General features: G+C 33.7%; 1 protein-coding gene and 1 pseudogene across 3 annotated transcripts in view; one reads left to right on the forward strand and one right to left on the reverse strand.

Moving 5' to 3' along the window:
* LOC150069509 (glycogen synthase kinase-3 beta pseudogene) overlaps positions 1–7,992 on the forward strand; it is a 41,971-nt pseudogene extending 33,979 nt beyond the window's left edge.
* Positions 1–14,095, reverse strand: part of Epha3 (EPH receptor A3) — a 295,261-nt gene that overhangs the window by 193,559 nt on the left and 87,607 nt on the right. The window lies entirely within an intron of this gene.

Here is a 14,095-nt window from a genome sequence, read left to right on the forward strand (position 1 = left end):
TTTGATGTATCATTTTAGTGACACACTCATACTCTGTGTCTGTGTGTGTTAGTGATTGGGGGATTTAAACACAGTCTGGGCACTATCCCTGAGAAATTTTGCTCAAGATTGGCACTCTACAGTTCTACATTTGAGCCACGACCACAGCTTCATTTCTATGTTTTTAGTAGTTAATTCGTAGTTAATAGTCTGAATTTCCTGCCTGAGCTGGCTTTGAACTTTCATCTTCAGATCACAGCCAATTATAATCTTGAACTATTGACATCTAACTACATTCAGAGCATTTTAATATTAATAATTTAGTCTATTTGACATGTAAAATAATTATTCTTATTATTTGACTCCTATGTCTTCTGAAACAACCTTTATACCTCCTTTGCTTGGTGAAAAATGTAAACTGAATGATTACCAAAATACAAACAAAAATAAGATACTCTCATTAGTTTTCTACTTTTCCCAGCAAACTTCAAAGTACATTCATATATCTGTTTTGTCCCACACGTCTTACTCGTGAGGGATATCAATGCACTCTAGTCCTCGGTAATAAGCTGTGAAGGACCAATGGACAGTAGTGAAGAAGTTTCACTCTCAACTCATTCTTCACGTGAGAAGCAAGAGCAGCCAGTGCAATGATCTTAGGATCTGGCTCAGCAGGGAAGGATGAAGCAGAAAGTCGTTTCAACAACAATAACAATGAAAACATTTTTTTAAAGCTTTGATCTTATGAATGGCCTCAGTTCCAAAGGCAAGGCCTGCTGTTCCAGCCTTAACAAATGAGTAAAAAGAGCAGGCACCCCCTTTTACACAGGTTCCTTCATTGCCAAAATAGAAAAGTGGGAAAACAATGAGGAGCTCTGGGGAGGCATGCAGCTTTTGGGCAACACTATCATTGCATGGATTCACTAAATATTGCTATCAATAAATAAGATCATCTATTTTCTCTTTTTAGTAAGTTTTCATTTTCTAGAAGCTTATTTTCAGATGCAGAACAAATATTCTGATACGACAAATATGCAGAATAAAGTATTCTCTGGAATTCTAATCACTATATTTTTTAAAGACCAGTATTTGCCCTTTTTTGTCTTCTCATTCAGGTGATTAAACCCAGGTTGTCACATACCAGATAAGCATTCTACCATGCAACATATGCTTGCACAATGATATAAGTAATTGTAATCTATTAAATTTCCTTTTATCCATATTTAGATAGGAAACAAAAAAGAACTATTATACAATCTTGCTATACTACTATTGGGACTACAGCCATACTAATGCAACTCAGCATATAATAGGCATTTGTTCACCTATATTCATTGCATTATTTACAATAGCCAACTTGTAGAATTAGCATACGCATCCACCAAACAATTAAAGGTTCAAGAAAGTGTGGAGTGCTATTTAGCCATAAAAAGCCATAAAAATTATGGCGTCCCCAGAAAAATGAGGAAATGATCACCATTTTACATAAAACAAGGTAGAAGATAAAAATAACAGAATCACACATTGTCCTTCTCATATGGAATTAAGAAAAGGAAAAGTAAAAAAAAAACCTGAAAGTAGAATTAGGCATTGTATTTAATGTACACATTAAGTTTTGAGAATTTTCTAAATATATTGTTTTTATTTAGAATAATCCTGATATTATAGAAAGAATATTTTGGTTTTATAACTCAGTCATGTGACTTAAATTCTGTTTTATATTTTTGAGTTTGTTATAGTTGTTTGCTTCTTTTGTGCTAGTCTTTGGACTTTAACTCAGTGGGTGCTGTTATAAGTATTTTGAATATTTTATACAAAGCTAGCACTCTATCACTTGAGCTTCACCCCCATTTCTGGCTTTTCTGGTACTTAATGGAAATAAGTGTCTCAAGGACTTCCTGCGAGGGCTGGTTTTGAACCACAATCCTCAGATCTCAGCCTCCTGAGTAGTTAGGATCACAGGTGTAAGCCAGTGGCACCAAGCTTTTCCTAAATGTTTTATAGTGCTCTATGCACATTTTCACACTACTTAAAACCTTTCAACAATGAACCCCAAATGCAGTGTGTGAAGAAAATTGAAGTCTTTGATTTGAGCTGCTCAGAAGCAATGACTGTATTCTCTTATATGCCAGTACAGGAAAACTGTATATGTCAGGCAAATGAAAAATCTGTGATCAGATGACACAGGTGATAAATCTAGGTGAAACCCCTACCTTAAAAACTTTGTACTTCCTGAAACACTCATTTCACATAAAAAATTTGAGCTTAAATATGGGTCACTTATGTTTCTTTTTAAGTCCACATGGGGACTTGTTATCTATTAATTTGATGACCTTAATTAATTACTGCTTTAACTGGTAACATACAGTGGTTTGTCAAAAATATATAAATGTAAGGCATATTATTTACAAATACTCTGAAATATGTAAATAGCAACTCATGTACTTCAGCATTTCAAATCTTTCTTCACAGTGATGTAATTTCTAGCATATTGTAAATATTTGCATTTTAAAATAAAGCTATTCTACTATTTTTAAATTTCACCAGATGGAATCCAAACTATGACAGGATTTAATACTAAATATTCAAGTAAAAATAATCGATCAAGCTCTTAATAGTAACACATTTTACATTCTTTATTCATTTCTCTTGAGTACTTCTAATCTATACTTCCCTTAAAATATTCCACTAGAGAAATAAATTCAGCCTGCGTACTTTAGGTCTATTAAGAAAATGCATCACTTTTCAAAAGTCTGGTATTATTTGTAATAGTACACAATGTCTTGAGCTTGATGGTTCATCAGTTTTTCTACATAAATGTAATAAACTCATGACCATGTATAAGATTTATCTTGCCCTTGTCATGCCTCATGAGAATGCTTCAAATCATTCTCTATATATTATTTTCTTTAAATAAACATAGAATTGTTCTTGAACTTCTCAAAATTTATTTCCTAACACGTTGAATGGAAAGACCACTGTGCATGAAGAATGTGTTTATATTAGGCTTGTAAGTAAAAATTGGAAAATCAATCCACTCTGTCTTGGAATACTTTTTCATTCTTGTTTTCCATAATTTTTTTCAAGCACACTTATATCACTCTTCACCTTCAGTATAGTAGGTTTTTATTCATTTTAATTTTGTGGAAGTATACATTACTTAGAATGAACACATGTATACTCTGATCATAAATATTAGCCAAAAAGTGAAAATATTTATTAGCAGAAATTTCTTTGGTTTAATATTATTTAAGTGTTTTTCAGGAGGCATTTTAGGTAGGGGCTCAGTGTCTAATAGAACAGTCATTTCTAACTTAGCATACCCAAATCAGAAAGCAAATCAACTTTACAATGTTATCACATGCGCCAAGCATAATATTGATCTACCAACAAAATGGCTGCATTATTCAGAACACACTATAATTAACATTGCAAATCCACTATACTTGAAATCCAAACATGTAGGTACTTTGAGAAAGGAACAACAGTGCTGAGAGTAAACATGAAATTTGCTAAATAAATTTTTCAAAGCTTTAGTCATTTTGCCTTTTCCATCTTAAATAAGAGTTAGTCATTCTTGGATACGGGACATTAAAAATAAACTGACCAAAACAGTAGCCCTCATGTTCCAAGATATTCTTACTCTGAATTACTAGAATAAATTTCCCTGAGGTGTTTAAAAAAATAGCATTAATAATAGTATTCACTCTCTTTCAATTACAAGTAAAATCAAATTTTCCTCCAGGAGGTGAATATTCATGAGCAGGAGGAGTTATTCTTGAAAGGGTGAAGGCCATCTGAGCCTTTGTTCCAACCTCTAGGATTAACAACTACATTATGGTACATAAATGTTTTTCTTAATGTACCAAATATTGACCTAAGGATTCAAACTTCAGGGGTAGGTAATTTCTGATAGCCTTTTTGTATTTACTAAAGGAGCATACAAGAAATAAGTTATGACTGATAAATGAAGAGAGATCTAGAATGATTGCTGTGATTGAAATGCTTCAAAGTCCCAGTGAATTCAATGTTGAGAATTTCCAAGAAATCATTTCTTATTTATTTTTCAACAGCAATTTGAACAATTCACTGAAAAACAGGACTTAATATCATGATCCACAATGTATTTCCAAATGTAAAAATAACTATTTGTAAATAAAAAGAGTAGAAATAAAAAGCCCTCAGAGAAATTTTTATAAGCACTGGAAATGTGAGTATATATGATTTTTGGAATAGATATTAGTTATATATTGATGAACACGTATATAGATCTGAACTCCTGAGTACCATGTCTTTTCTGAATTTACTCTTTGTTCTAGCTTTAGACTATTTTATTGTAGAACATGCACGTTCTGTTTCTGTTTCTCTTTCTTTCTCTGTCTCTCTCTTTCTGTCTCTCTCTCTTTGCCTATGTCTCCCCTCACCCCAGGCCATATTACACTTTCCTCTGTTCTCCTTCCTATACATTTTGGCTTCAACCTATATGTTCCTTATTCCTCCAATCTTAGGAAATGTACATGAAGGCCTTATGTGTGATATAGTCTCAGTAATCATGTTTAAGTTTCAAATTTAATGACATTTGAGAAGTAGTTAATTATCTGCTATTAAGAACAGGTTCTCTACATGATTTAAAAACAACACTGTCACAGCTAGGTATTTCTGAATGTAGAAAGAAATAAGAATGGTATGACATACCTTATTTTAAAAGAACCAACCTTAAACCAAGTTAGACAGACCATCAAAACTAATTATTGGACCTAGAAAGTTATGTGATTTTTAGAAAGCTACCCAATCATGGATAAATTGGAGCTATAAATATGTTTCAGAATTGATGTACAGAAGTAAAGAAGTATATATTATAAGACAAACTGTGTACTGTTGAGTTAAATTTTATTTTAGTGTAATCTTTGTGGGATATAAACACTTGAATCTGTGAATTTCTGGAAAGAACATGGAAAATATCAGTATTTATTGATTATCATGTATCAGAGTATGTGTTGAATGCCATATTAATGTCTTACTCAACCCTCTCAACAAAGCCACAAATACTGTTTTCCATAATTATATTCATTTGTGCCCTAGATAATTAGAATTCAAAGTGGGTAAGTAATTTATCTATACTTGCATAGTTACTAAGAAAATGTCAAGAGCTTCAATAAATTCAGTCCTCTGGCTGAGACTTTATACTGACCAAAGAAATAAGACAATTCTTTTTTTCTATGATGGAAACACTATAAAATATTGCCATGGCTTTTAGAAAACATAGCAAACACAATTAACACACTTATGGAAATATTAGTGTATGGTAAAGGACATCTTACCTGTTTCATATACTAGGGTTTTACTTAAGCATAGAAGATTCTAGTGTTCCTTGTTCCTCCAGTCTGTGTACTTGAACCTATGTGTTTGCTATCATAGTCACTTGGGTTCTTGCTCTATTTCCAAATGGTCAATTATAATGTTGAAAATACTAATAATATGTTTTCCCTTCCTCCTTCCAATGATCATATTGTTATCCCCTATGCATTCTGAAAACAAGTTACTATGTATGTACATGGTTAGAGCCTTTGTGTTGCTGTAAAAATGAAGAGGAATCTCCTGGTTACATGAATGTATGTATTTACCTTGACAGATGACAATGGTTTTTCCTGCACAATTATTTATTAAAACCCTGTAACTTTCTTAGAGAATCTATTATACATTTATGACATAATTTGAAAAAACATTAGTCATATTAAAAGTACTATAATTAGATTAAACTTTTAAAATAGCCATGGGGTTTAGATGTATAAAATCACTCACATGGTAGAAACGTAACATTTCCATTCATTTAATTAGAAAACTTTTCAAGAGACCAAAGACTTTTAAAGGAAAAGCTTCCTCAGATATTCATAGAGCCAGCTAAATGATAAGGCTTTCCTTACAATCATTAAAGGAGCCACACAAAATTATGCTTGTCGTTACAATGAACAAATAATACCAAGTAAAATCTAACTGCAAGGTTATGAACCTTCAAATCTTGACATCAAAAAATACACATCCCAGGCAGGACAATTTCAGTTGTAGGTGAGTTGATAATTTCAAAGTCCTTTTCTTCCTTTATAGTGAAAAACAAATAAATCGTTGCCTTTTAGACTTACTATTTTTTTCTACAAATTGTGGTAGTATTTTGCAAATCATATTCTTTTTAAATTAAATATGAGATATTAAGCAGACATTACCCATTCTAATTTTTGAAAATCTTTTAGCAACCAATAAGTATTTAGAAAGCTTATATCTTGTGTGTCTATGTTTTTAATATAAATTAATGGCCCAGTCTTCAGAAACAAAAGCAATTACATTAGTGTTACTTCCTTTTTGTTTTTGTTCTTAGGCCAAAAAAAAAAAGAGAGAAAATGAAAGCTACAAAAATATTTGAAGACGTGACTCCAGATATCATCTAACTTATCAGAATTTAAACTTTTTATTAACTTAATTGTTCCTTGTAAATCTTCCATAAATGTATTTTAAATTTGTAGTCATCAACGATTGGTGTACTCAACATATGAATTATAAAACTATTATTTTTAGGAAGCTTGATTTTGAATTATTAATGGGAAATGATTTGTGCAGGCAGAAAAGATGTTATAAATTCCTGAAACCACAAATGTCTTAGTACCCCTGCATCCACTGCAATTGATTCCATCTGAGAATATTTTAGTTTTGCTTCATGTTTCCACTAGATATCAATAGGATACTGAAGAAACTAAGAGAACAAAAAAATAAGGGGGCTACCAGTAGTCATATACCAATGGTATACAGATTTTGAGACAAGTTACAGCAACATTCACAAAAGGAGGAGAAAACCCAGTCACTTCTATTAGAAAGAGCACAGTTGAAGCCAGTGCGGCAGCCTTCAGCTTTTGGCAGCATGCGAGTTAGCTGAGATAAGGATGGTAGCAAGGTGACCTCAGTAGTCGCAACTCTGGGCAGAGTCCCGATGAGCCACAAGAAGTCAGCTACACAGACACGAAAGTGATTGAACATGGATCATTTGGTGTGGTCTATCAAGGCAAACTCTGGGATTCAGGAGAACTGGTTGCCATCATAAAAGTATTGCAGGACAAGAGATTTCAGAATCGAAAGTTAGAACACTGTAACTAGTCTGACTGAGAAGAAAGAAGAGTTCTTCATTGTAGACTATGTTCCGGAAGCAGTTGCCAGACTCTGTAGTCGAGCCAAATAGACACTTCCTTGTCATCTCTGTCAAGTTGTATATGTATCAGCTGTTCAGAAGTTTAGCCTGTACCCATTCCTTTAGAATCTCCCATTGGGGTATTAAACCATAGGACCTTTTGCTGGATCCTGATACCACTATCTTAAAACTCTGTGACTTTGGAAGTGCAAAGCAGCTGGTCCGAGGAGAACCCAATGTTTCCTGTATCTGCTGTCAGTACTATAGGGCACCAGAGTTGTTTTTGGGGGGGTCACTGAATACACCTCTACTATAGATATATGGTCTGCGGGCTGACAAATAACATTTCCAGGAGAGTGGTGTGGATCAGCTGGTGGAAATAATCAAGGTTCTAGGAACACCAACAAGGGAGCAAATTCGATAAATGAACCCAAACTACACAGAATTCAAGTTCCCTCAAATTGAGGCACATCCTTGAACAAAAAAAAATCTCTGACCCTGAACTCCACCAGAGGCAGTTGCATTATGTAGTCATCTCCCGGAATAGAAAAGAACTGCCCCGACTAACATGACTAGAAGCTTGTGTGCAATCATTCTTTGCTGAATTTGGAACCAAATATCAAACTACCAAATGGGTGAGACACACCTGCACACTTCAAGTTCACCACCCGAGAACTTTCAAGAAATCCACCTCTGGTTATTGCCCTATTCCTCCTTATGTCCAGATTCAAGCAGCTGCTTCAACCCCTACAATTGTCACAGCAGCCTCAGCTGCTAATGGTGGAGACTGTGGACAGACCAATAATGCTGATTCTGCATCAGCTTCCGACTCCACCTGAACAACCCCAAGTAGACAACTGCATAGGAAAAACCACCAGTTACTGGAGTATCACTCAGCAACACTGGTCATGTTTAGAAAGAAAATTAAAAAGAGGGAGAAAGAGAGAGAAAAAAGCACAGTTTACAATAATAGCATTCTTTTTTGTTTTTTCACTTAAAGTTAGTGTTCATATTGAGGACCATATTTACTAACCACAGTTCAGCACTGTATTTTATAGCTATGGGGGAAGTCTTATATTTAAAATTTATAGCAAGACAGGTTGGAAACATGTATTTGTAGATATAAGCTATTGTAATAAAAAGACATAAACCAATTATAAGATAGGAAGTCAAGACACACTATAACTTTATGCTAAGGAATTACAAGACTCTTCTGAGGAAAGTGTTATCCCATTGGTCTTGCTGGGAAAATTCCAGGCTTATAACTCTTTTAAGAATGTAAAGAAACTCCTCTACCCATGGAGCTGACAATTCCCCTGAAATCATAACCCTTGTTTAGAGTTTGCAGCGTGAGTCTGGCTACTTGCCAATGTGAACAATGTTTAAATTACTTTATGGCAGCTCATTGAGCTTTCAAGCCTTCATCAGCTTTACCTACTGTGCTTAATAAAGAGCAATCCAATGTATTTTCTTGGTTCCTTTTCATCACTAATGACAGCAACCATCAGCCTCAGGAAGGACAGTCAGCTTTCACTTTCAGCTCAGCCTCGAGTACTGTTAGGACCCCTTATCCAACCTATCACCAATACACAGATTTAGATATGAAACAGTCTACTTCTTATAGTGAAAGCATAATCATAAGCAATAAAATCCTTAGGAATTATGTCTTTTTGAAAATCATCAGTTAAAAAAAGTTACACTATATTATTGAAATAGCCATTATAAGTGTTTTGATTTTGGAATGGTTAAGACTAAGAGATTTCTCTTATCTATGACACCAACATGATTCTCACAAATCACCCCTCTATACAGTAGGAAATGTGGATATTTTAACCCACATTTATTTACTAAGCAAATTACAAATAGCCATTAGTATAAGGTATTCATCCAAGTTTTGAAAGTGAGTCATGTTTTACATAGAAAACTTTTGTTTCCTCCCTGTTTAAAAGCAATACAAAGAAACTTAAGGATAGCAGCACAATGCCATTGAAGCTGTCACATATTGTATTACAATAATAACTTCTTAATATCTTATGAGGTTAAAACACAGGTATAGGAGCACATTTTATCACTAAATTTGTATATACACTAAGAATATAGTGCTAACTCTTCAATTGCATGTGGATATATATGTCACATATGTACACATACAGCCATACATATGCTTGTATATGAGTATTATACATCTATATATATATAACACAGAATATATTTATATATATGCATGTATATCTTCATGTATGTGTATACTCTACCACATTGAGTGAAACAGATATGTCAGCTTCTCCAAAACTCATTCCCAGTCTGCCACTTGGAATCTGTCAGGTTCATAATGAGGCATATTGTTCAGGCATACACATTGAGCAGAGTGAGTGTCTTTCTGAGCCCTGGTTCTCCACTCACCATCATCTCCCATCAATCATGTCCTTGGCAACAGCAGGGGCCATGGAAATAGAAGCAGAGGTAATTAGAGGCGTTACTCTATTCCACATGCCCAGATCTAAAAGCCAGAGATACCCTGTGAAAATCTTTTGTGTTGTAGTCTTGTCTTATTTTTTAGTGAAGAAAGAGGTAAAATGTCAGTGAATTTGAAGTTCTGGATACCTTGAATAACCCACAACAGTATGTTTTCCTAAAAAAATAGAAATAAAACATCCACTGAGTGTTTTGGAGTTATGTATATAAGACATATACTGTGTATCCAAGTAAAAAAAATCTAGTAACTCTTCAGTATCAATAGGAGCTTGCAAATTTTCAAATTATGGTGACTTGAAAAAGCATTTCTAAACAAAAATGTATTAGCTTATTATTCCTGTTCTTGTTGTTATTATTTTTATTACCAAACTGGTTTCAGACACAGACTTGAATTTCTACTGATACTGTGACATGAAAAATCAATAAATCCTCTTAGAGGTGCTTTAATAAAACATGGCTAATAATACTTATGTTATAAGATTTTGTTGAAACAAATGGTACATTATATTAATTACTAGATATGTATTAAGTAACAAATAACTGACAATGTAAATGTATTTATGACTGTGTTTGAGATAAGATACTCATAATTCAAGTAGAAAAGATTACTATAAATTATATTTTAAAAGAAAAGACCAAATAAATAAAAGTAGAAAAATTTCAGAGTCTTCATAAGGTATATCATGATGGTGTATCTAGTCTGATGTAAACAGACATTATTTCTTTACTAATATTTTAAAGAAAGAGTGTGATACCAAAACAGTTCAATTAATCAATGCACTTATAAGTGAAACAAACTAGTTGTCCAAGGAACCCAACCACTCTTGAAATGGGAACCAGGGATAAACCTCCATAAAAGGTGTCTAACGATATGATGAAATATTGAGCAATATTTTCAAATGCATGCTGGTAGTAGTATACCTCTGACCTTTACAGGCTACCTCGGAACAGGCAGCAAGGTATCTGTGTTCTAACTTCTGCTTGCCTTCTATACCAACATGGTGTAGAGACTACTGATTATACACAAGAAATTTACCATTTAAAATTCTAGTTTTTTCATTTATCAACTACAACTTTCAACAGTGGCTTAGTTTCTTCTAACCTCTGCTTTTCACTTCTGTGATACGGTGATTGGAGGATTTCAATGAAATTTCCACTTAATCTCATGCCAAAGGAATAAAATGGTAACACACACACACACACACACACACACACACAAACACACACACACACACAAACAGCTAATACAAAAGTGTTCTAATTTCCAGCGGGCTATTTCTAATCTAGAAAGTGGGAACTCTGAACATAGGTTAATTATAGAATAAAATTTCATGATACACTGCCTTATGCCTACCATATTTATATTATTATATCAGGGTTTGGGGCATTTAGCTCAGTGGAAAAGCACTTGTAAGGACCCAAGTTCAGTCCTCAGCTTTGGCAAAGAAAAAAAAAAAACAACTATCATATCATAGTAAAAAAGGAATCAAATATTGGATTAGATTTCATGTAAGCCCATTAGATTATCCAACCAGAAAGTAACTTTACAACAGTTATCTAAACTTTTTGCATAAGAAAAACTCTCTCTTCAAGTGCTTACACTTTGATATCTCTTGTTTCTGTTCTGTTCACCTTCTCAGATCTTCAACTACTAAACTAATCAGAGTTCATAATCGTTTTGTGTATGTCTTTGTTAGTAAATTTTTGCCAGTTTTTTCAAACATACATTGACATATAATCAATATTGAAATCTTTATTATTTCTCCCAAAGGATTTTTAAAATATTTGTTTAGATATCATTCAATTGTTTATTCGAAATCACTTTCAATTGTTTATTTTTTTAAATTTTTATTTATGTATTTATTTTTTCATTTTTTATTTTTTACCAGTCCTGGGCTTAAGCTCAGGGCCTGAGCACTGCCCTTGGACTTTCTCATGGCTAGAGCTTTACCACTTGAGCCTCAGCACCACTTCCGGCTTTTTTCTATGTATGTGGTACAGAGGAATCAAACCCTGGTCTTCGAGCATGCTAGGCAAGCACTCTACCAATAGGCCAAACTCCCAGCCCAATGACTAAAGATTTTTTTTTTTTTTTACTTTTTTGATGCCTACATCTTTTTTCATGTATTTTTATTGTAATTAATAGAAGGGTTACATGATATTTGCCAGATAGATGGTGCATTAATTCCCATACATTGATACCCTTTCACATGTCATTGGCCCCCATTTCCCTCCCCCCCACCCGTACACCTCATCTTGTTTTCCCCAGTTCCCTATCCAATTTCAAGTTACCAAATACAAATATATCCGATATATAACAAATATATCCGATATATGTAACAAAGTAAGATATTGTAACAATATGAGATAACCAAGGGACAGCAAAAGAGATGAGAGATAACATAGTACCTTAAGAGCAACAATCATGCATTATATGGCTTATGTTTCTATATCCTAGAGATCCTTTCATTTAGCGTCCTACTATATGGTCTTTTGTATCAAGGTTTTGCTCTATTGCAAATCTCTGCTAGGAGAGCCCAAGGTTTCTACTGATTATGACAAATGAGGGAAACCATTGAGCCTATGTTCCTTTGAATCTGGCTTACTTCACTTACTATGATCTTTTCTAAGTCTTTCCATTTCCTAACAAATGGGGCAATGTCATTCATTCTGACAGCAGCACAGAATTCCATTTGTATGTGGTATTTGTACTCAATTGTTTATTAGATAATAGTTCTTCACATCACTTCAGAAGTTACATTAATTTCTCAAAAATCCAGAAAAAACAAAACTTGGTATATTTACATTCTGTTTGGATATAATTTGATTGCTTACCCTGAATGATCATTTTTAGAAATGTAAAGGTATTAAGCTAGGTGAAAAACAAGTGTTTCTAACTTGGACCTCTATTTATAAATTGTCCTAGATAATTCGTTGTGGTAAATTCTGTCCTGCACACTGGGGAGACATGGAGTGATATTGCTACCTCTGGAAAATCAAATATTAGTTGCCACTTCCTCCTGCAACGGTGATTACCAGAACTGCTATCAGGTATTGAGAAAATCACTTGATTTGATAACATTGGTGTAGACCAACAAATCCTTGCTTGATTCACTAAAAGAATCTGTATCCACATTTTGTTTCAGAATATTTCTTCTAAACCCTTAAGAATCCTTTGAGATTAAGAGTTCTTTGAGCTATTTGTTCTGCTCAATGATGCTGTTCTGGTAGATACATAATATAGGACTCACTCATAAATAGTTACTTGAAGAAAACTAAGTGAATATTTAATTCTACAAGTTGAGACTTTTCTTACCTGAGAGCTTAGCAACAAGGTGTACATGGCACATGTTTTCATTTATCCTTTTTTTGTGGCAGTACTGGGACTTAAATTCAGGACCTCACTAAAAACACCATTTTTTTTTGTTTTGTTTTGCTTGTTTGGTTTTTGTGTGTTTTGTTATTTTGGTTATTTTGTTCAAGGCTGGTGCTATACCATTTGAGTCATATTTCCATGTTCAGCTTTTTGCTGGTAAACTGGAGACAAGAGTTTGATAGTCTTTTCTGTTAGGCCTATGGCTGAACCACAGTCCTCAGATCCTACCCTATTGAGTAACTAAAATTACAGGCTTGAGCCACCAGCATGTACACTTTTTTCCTACTATTAAGCAGTATGATTGAGCTGGCAGAGTAAATAAAGTCCATAGCCCCTTTAGCATGCAAGGTGCTCAAAAGTAACTTCTTTACAGTTCCTCACAATTGTCCATTATATGCCACATCAATTTTACATGCTATAAAACACTGATATCATGATTGATATGAATCCAGTAAAGTAGCTTGAGATAAGTAGTAAATGGATCTGAATATTGTAGACACAGACACACTTTTTCAGTAACTCCCAGAAAAGGAAGACATTCCTTTTCAATCACTATTTATATGCTAAAATTTGTTCCTGAGTTTCTCAAAACTTTACATATTGCTTGCACATTAATTCAGGAATGATATTCCCTCATATCAGAACATGGATTTCTTTGCTGAAAATAAGCCTTCATATCAAAAAAATACAGCTGTTCTCAATCATACCATTTGCTTTTCATCTTTTTTGGCAATGCAACTAACCACTGTACATACCATTCAGAAATATCTTGCATTCAGGATCTCCTGATATTTGAAGTTATTCTTATTCATCACACATTGGTATTACATATATACATATTAAATCTTGCAATGGTTTATAATAAAAAATAATCCTTCCTATGGAAGTCATGGGTGATTTATTTTTGGTGATTTGACTTTGGGATCTTCAGTTCTCCTCTCAAAGAAACATTCTGTGACTGGACATCCAAAGTGCGATGGTATTTCTAAAGAACAACCAACAATTGCACATCACATAGAGTTAAGTGAATAGAAACAGTAATGTGGGCAGTTTCTGTCTTTTTTTGTCATAGATTCTGTTCCAAAGAGAGA

Source organism: Megascapheus bottae, chromosome 1, assembly GCF_031878675.1.
Source record: "Megascapheus bottae isolate mThoBot1 chromosome 1, mThoBot2.hap1, whole genome shotgun sequence".
In the NCBI taxonomy this organism is placed as follows: domain Eukaryota; kingdom Metazoa; phylum Chordata; class Mammalia; order Rodentia; family Geomyidae; genus Megascapheus; species Megascapheus bottae.